We start from the raw sequence: 7,646 nt of genomic DNA on the forward strand, positions 1-7,646 counted from the left end.
TGCGATGTGTGCGACATGTTCGTTACTTCTCTGAGATACACCATCTGGATTTTTTGTTCTGTAACAAATCACCGTGAACTTCTCACGCACTTAGTCATGTAGAGTCCGCTTCGCTTAGTAACATTCGCTTCGTAACCAGAGTGTTGTTGTAACATTTTATCTCTCTTTGTTAACATGCAGTAGATATTCATGTTGTTGATTTCCCCTATTGCCAATCGAATGTTTTATAAAGAATGCAAATTTGCTCGCTTATTTGTTGCTATGTCATGCTAGCTAGCCTAGCGGAATTCTTTCATGAACTATCAGGTTTTCTTTGGCGTACCATTCGCCTTAGTGGGGTCACAAGAAGAAGAGACTTATACAGTGCTAACAAAAGACCACGCCTTCTGCTATAGAGAACTACCAGATAAGAAGCAGTTCGGAGTAGGATTCCTAATCCATAAGGACATATCGGACAACAATGACAAATTCTACAGTATTATTGAGAGGGTAGAAGTAGTTAATCAAACTTAATAAGAGGTTAGGTGTATAGATAGTTCAAGCCTGCGCTCCAACATCTAGTCACGATGACCATGAAATATATCAATTTGATGAAGATGTTGAATCAGCGACGATAAAAGTGCAAACTCAGTATACTGTTGCAATGGGTGATCTCAACGCAAAAGTAAGGAAAAAGCAGGCTGGCGAACAAGCAATTGGCAACTACGGCCTGGATTCTAGGAACACTCGAAGAGAGATGTTGGTAGAATTCGCGGAAAGGAATAAGCTGCGAGTAATGAACACCTTCTTCAGGAAGTCCCAGTATACGACAGTATTTCATTCTTTCAGGAATGCTCTCCTTCTGAAGCTATCATTCCTTTATGAATGCTATCATTCCTTCTGAAGCTATCTTCCTAAAAAAGACATAACAGAAGCCGCTATTGATGACAGTTCTGCCGACGTTGCAATATTTACAGTCATGGCTTACTGCTGATATAGACACGCACGAACTTTTGTCCAGTGACGTATTGGGCGCCTTCAAAATTGACAGGGTTGGTCGCCGGGGGGGGGGGGGGGGGGCGTCCTCTTAGGGAATAAATCTGACATGTCTTCCTCCACCATACCAATCAAGAACGAACAAGAAATTCTTTGCGTTAAAGTGTCTTTTCGTTTTTGCAGAAATATTATTATTGCGTGCTACTGTGCGCCCGACTGCGATAAATCTTATACGAAAGACTTGCACAACTTGCTTTTGCATTTATTTGCTACATTTCCCAAAAGTAACTTGATCCTCTGCGGTGATTTTAACCTTCCTGATATTAACTGGGATAAAAGGGCATCATCTTCTCAGCCGTCTAAAGAATTTCTTGATCTTGTTCTAATATTTAACTTCCCACAAATGGTGTCTACGCCAACACGCGGTGGCAATATTCTAAATTTAGTTTTGGTTTCCAACTCCGATGCTGCTCAATCATTAATGTGTATTGATGGCCTAAGTGATCACAAGATGGTGTTATTTGATCTGACCTGTCAGGTACCAACCAGCCAGCCTTCAATAAAATATATCTGCGATTACAACAAAGCAGACTTTTCGGGAATAAATCAGGTATTTGAAGCTTGTGTTGCGTCTTTTGAGAGGTCCGCTTCCTCGCGAAGTGTAGAGAGCAACTGGCTACTTTATAAGCCGAAAATATTGTCTCTTCTCGAGAAATATGTGCCACTTGTCCGCATTCGGGGCGATGTCGATAAACCATGGTTCACCAGCTCCCTTAGGAAGCTCGTAAACAAAAACAAGGGCCTTTTTCGGGTAGCTAAACTCTCGGACTGCAATTCCAAATAGAAAAAAGTATTTCGCATGCCTCCGCCAATACAATAATTTGTTAGGCAATCAAAAAAGACATTTTTTCATATCGATCTTCTTGGTATCCTTCGGGGAAATCCACAGAAATTTTGGAAACTTCTACCTACAAACCGCAGTTCTTCTCACAATATAACTTTGTAATACCCTGATGAATCAGCTGTCTCTACTGATCATCAATCCGATGTCTGGAACTCTTATTTCTTTTTCGTTTTCACTCATGAACCCGCCTTAAGTAGCAGTACCCTTCCTGACTGGAACTTTTCCCGCATGCCTTCAATTGACATCACTTCTGAGGGCATTTTGGCCCTGATCGATAATATCAAGGTCTCCGATGCTCCCGGTCCGGATAAAATTCCCGCTGAAGTCGTCAAAAGCACTAAGGTGCTTACTAGCAAAATTCTACAAATCATCTTTACGCAGTCCATAACTACCAGTACCATTCCTAACGACTGGAAGTTAAGCAAGGTTGCCCCGGTTTTCAAAAGCGACGACAGAACTGATCCCTCGAATTATCGCCCAATATCACTCACCTGTATTGCCTGCAAACTTCTTGAACATATATTCTATTATCATCTTGCCTCTGATCTTGAAACTAACTATTTCCTGTTCTGTAACTAGCATGGCTTCCGACCAGGTCACTCATGTGAAACTCAACTCTTTGAATTCACTACTGACATCCATTTAAACCTTGATTCTCTCTTCCAAACAGAGGTAATTTAGCTAGACTTTTCGAAAGCCTTTGACCGTGTACCTCATGAACGACTAATGATCAAAGGGAACAGCTTGTGTCTCCAGCCTCCAATCACGTCCTGGCTCCGGTGCTTCCTAATTGGCGGATCATAGATAACAGTGATTGGACACCGTCACTCTACAGTCACAGAAGTATTATCTGGAGTACCGTAAGGTTCTGTCCTTGGACCCCGTTTGTTTTGAATTTTCATTTATGGCCTCTTTTCTGGTATTTCGTCATCCATCCGGCTCTTTGCCGATGACTGCGTGCTGTACCGCCGTATTAATTCATACAATGATCAGTTGCTTTTACAGCGTGACGTCACTACAATTGAAAAATGGTGCACAGAGTGGATCATGCAGCTAAATGTCAAAAAATGGAAGTTCATGCGCGTATCGCGGAAGCACTCTCATGTCATGCTCTTACTGTTTGCATTCCCTTCCTATTGAGCTGGTTTAATCATATATGTACCTCGGTATCGTCTTCACTAGGAAGCTTACATGGTCAGAACGTATCCAAGATCTGGTTACTGCCACTAATCGATCCCTGGGATTCATAAGACTGTCACTATCATTCTCACCCCCCGTGGTCCGTCAACTAGCATATGAAACATTTATCCATACTAAACTGGAATTCGCGTCGGCAATATGGAATCCCCATCAAGCATAGCTTATTGAGCTACTGGAAGCCGTCCAAAACCGCGCAGCCCGGTTTATTACATCCAAGTACGACTATCGGCTAAGTGTTAGAAACATCAAATCATCCCTCCAAATTCAATCAGTAGCACATCGCCGAAAATTCTCGGGTTTATGCCTCTTTCAAAAGCTCTATTGCAATTTCCCACATTAACGCGGCACACTTCTTTTGCCACCCAACCGTACTTCACGCCGTCTCTCAAACACCCTCAGTCTTCAACGTCTTCACGGCTGTACTAAATCCTTCAGCAGCTCTTTGTTTTCGGTAGCAATTGCACAATGGAAAAGTTTACCTGACTGCGTAGTAATTGAACGTAACCCTACCAAGTTTCAAAACATACTAACGAAGTTTCTGAGTACTGATGCTTAACGTATTTTACTTATTTTTACTACGTCGTTCTTTTTTTAGTGCATAGTTTATCACTTCTTGTGTTTGACAGCCATTTCAGTACACCTTCTTTACCCATCTCAATGTTATTGTTATTGTTTCTTACTTCAGTCATGACTGCTTCTACGTTTCTTTTTCTTATGAATGCTCTCCCCTTATGTAATACCCCAACAGGGGCCTTTAAGGGTCGATAAATTATTATTATTATTATTATTATTATTATTATTATTATTATTATTATTATTATTATTATTATTATTATTATTATTATTATTATTATTATTATTATTATTAATATTATTATTATTATTATTATTATTAATATTATTATTATTATTATTATGCTTTGCCAAAAAGTGGACTTGGAAAAGCCGTAAAGATGAAAGAAGAAGTGAAATTAATTTCATACTTTCTGCCAATACCAGCATAGTGCTGGATGTAGAAGTGTTAGGTAGGGTAAAGTGCAATGATCACAGGTTAGTGATTCACCTCAATTTGAGGAGAGGAAGAGCACAATTGGTCAAAAAAAAGGCCAATCAAGACGCAGTAAGGGTAACAGCAAAACAATTCAGGTTGGCACTTGCAAACCAATATTCAGGCTTAGAATAGCGAGATGAAGATGACATAGAGGCAATGAATGGAGCCATAACTAGGCTGTCTTGCGAAGCAGCAATTGAAGTGCGAGGTAAGGCACCAAGGCAACCAGCAGGTAAGCTCACCCAAGTAACAAAGGGCCTACTAAAGAAAGGACAAAGAATGAAAGTGTCCAGCTCAAGAGATATGATAGAATTCACGGAACTGTCAAAACTAATCAACACGGAGAAGATAAGGGTTATTCGAAATTATAGCGTGAGAAAGACTGAGGAAGCAGTAAAAAATGGGCGCAGCCTGAGAACAGTGAGAAGGAAACTAGGCATCGGACAGAGCAATATATGAGCACTGAAAGATAGGCACGGCAATATCATCAGCAATCGTGAAGATATACTAAAAGCGGCGGGATGATTCTATACTGAGCTGTACAGTACCCAAAGCGGCCCGGTACCTCCATTGAAGGTAGTAATGAACAGGTTACAGAGGCTTGTTCTATAACTAGCGATGAAGTTAGAAGAGCCTTGCAAGGCATGAAACAAGGAAAAGCGGCAGTAGAAGGTGGACTACCAGTCAATTTATTCATTGATGAGGGAGATATAATTCTTCAAAAACTAGCAGCCCTGTATACGAACTGTCTTTCGGCTTCAACGGTCCTACAGAACTGGAAGAATGTCAAACATTATACTAATCCACAAAAAAGGAGACATTAAAGGAGTGAAAATTTAGAGGCCCATTAACTGGGTTCCAATATTATATAGAATATTCACCAAGATCATCTCAAATAGAATAATAGAAACACTGGGCTTTAGTCGACGAAGGGAACAGACAGGTTTCAGGAAGAGATACTCTACAGTGGATCACATCCATGTTATCAATATTGTAACGGAGAAATCTGCACAGAGTATAATTAGCTTCACTATATGCCTTTCAAATAGTACGAAAATGCATTTGATTGAGTCGGGATACCGGCAGCCATAGAGGCATTACGTAAGCAAGGAGTACATGACGCTTACGTAAATATATTGGAAAGCATCTACAGAGATTGCACAGCTGCCTTAGTTCTTCCCAAGAAAAGTAGGAAGATAAGTATAATGAAAGGGGTCAGACAAGGAGACACAATTTCTCCAATGTCATTCATGGCGTGCTTGGAAGAGGTATTAAAGTTATTCAACTGGGAAGCTTTAGGAGTAAGGATTGACGCCGAATATCACAGCAAACTTCGGTTTGCAGGTCACATCTTTTTTTTCTATTCAGCAACACTGGGGACGAGTTGCAACAAGCAGTTGAGGACCTAAGCAGAGAGCGTATAAAATGTGGTTGAAAATTAATATGCAGAAGACAAAGATAATGATCAATAGCCGGGCAAGGGAACAAGATTTCAGGATCGCCAGTCAGTCTCTAGAGTCTGTAAATGAGTATGTTTACCTTGGTCAATTAACCACAGGGAACCCCGATCATGAGAAAGAAATATATAGAACCTATATGGGTTGGAGCGCATTCAGCAGACATTTCAGCTCCTGACCTAAAGCTTACCATTATCATTGAAAAGGAAGGTGTACAATCAGTGCATTTTACCTGTGCTGACAAATGGGGCAAAAACATGGAGACTAGCACAGAAGGTCCAATACAAGGTAAGGACCGTACAAAGACCGATAGAACGAGAAATGTTAGATGTAACGTTAAGAGACAGCAAGAGAGCGGTATGGATAGAGAGCAAACACGGCTAGCTCATACTCTAATTGACATTAAGCCAAAGAAATAGAGCTGGGCATGTCATGTAATGCGTAGGTTAAATAACCGGTGGATTATTAGAGTTACAAAATGCGTACCAAGAGAAGAGAAGCCAAGTCAAGGACGGCAGAAGAATGGGTGGGGGGAGGAAATTAAGAAATTCCCAGGCGCTAGCTAGGAAAAACATTGTGCAGTTTTACGTGCCAAAACCCCTTTCTGATTATGAGGCACGCCGTAGGGGGGTACTCCGGAAATTTCGACCACCTGGGGTTCTTTAATGGGCACCTAAATCTAAGTACACGGGTGTTTTCGCATTTCGCCCCCATCGAAATACGGCCGCCGTGGCCGGGATTCAATCCCGCGACCTCGTGCTCAGCAGCCTAACACCATAAGCATTGAGCAACCGCGGCGGGTGCGCTAGCTGGAATCGGTTGAAGCAGGAGAGCGGAAACTGGAGATTGCAGGGAGAGGCCTTCGTCCTGCAGTGTACGTAAAATAGGATGATGATGGTGATGATGATGATCGTGGTTGCTTCACCACGCTTGTAGAAATTCTGGAAATTTCAGGTATTGAATTTATGTTTTGAATAATATTTTTCTGATTTGCACATTAAAATTAATGTATATACACACCTGCGATCTAAAGCGAATTGTGTTTCAATCTTTTAGAAAGCGTCAATCTGAAGTATTAACCATAGGCGTGTTGTACGCTAGTTTTCTATAAAGAGATACGAAAAATTTCAATCACTTTTGCGAAGCACCTCCATATGGTATGCTGGAAAATATACAATGCAAGAAAAGTCTCTCTGAATGCAGGAGGCCAGCTCCGCTGTTCTATTTCTAAATATATATAAACTGAAAAAGCTCAATTTTGTTAGCGAGTTTACAAGCTCACCATACGATTATCTCGGCCCACACAATGGCACTTAAAAATGTTGCTGTAGCTCCGATTGACGAACGTATGTTGTAGCGCACTGTATGTCGACGCGTTATACGCAGGTTCTATTTGTAAAAGATTATTGCCTTACCTTATTCCAGGCAATTTTTCAGTACAAGGAGAAGCAGCTGCACATGGAAACGATGATTCGCCAAAGCTCCGAAAAACTGGCAGTTCCGTACTTTAAAGTTTTCTCAGTATACTTGCAGGTCATCCGTGTTATCTACACCTATTGAAAAAACCCAGGTCCTACACCTCCTATATCTCACAATCAGGTATGAATCAAGTAGGTTGTTATATAAAAACCCGTTTTTCACATATCTCATATGAGGGTATTAGATTCGGTAGTTAGGAGATATACGGTTCTCTCTTTTTCAATGGGAATGTTTTACAGGAAGGGAAGCTAACTTTCCTCTTGAATTTTGTTTAATCACCAGAGGTAGTTTACATGGTATTAATAAAGAAATGCCTGGGGCATCATTATTTTGTCAGTTACAACCATACGAAGTAAAAGACAATGAAATCTGTAGGAAAACGTAGGTAAAGTGTATTGTTACGCTTACTTGAAATATCGAAATGATCAGGTTAGGGGAAATGAAGGTGACAGAAATGATAACTTACCCTAGGCTGTGACCAAAGCCATATCCTATGCATTGCATCTGCAGTGCTTTACCAGTGATACTATAGCGCGCTACCATCCACACATCGACTTTCTTGAGTATTTGGGCTTTCGCA

Source organism: Dermacentor albipictus, chromosome 4 (genome assembly GCF_038994185.2).
Source record: "Dermacentor albipictus isolate Rhodes 1998 colony chromosome 4, USDA_Dalb.pri_finalv2, whole genome shotgun sequence".
NCBI lineage: Eukaryota > Metazoa > Arthropoda > Arachnida > Ixodida > Ixodidae > Dermacentor > Dermacentor albipictus.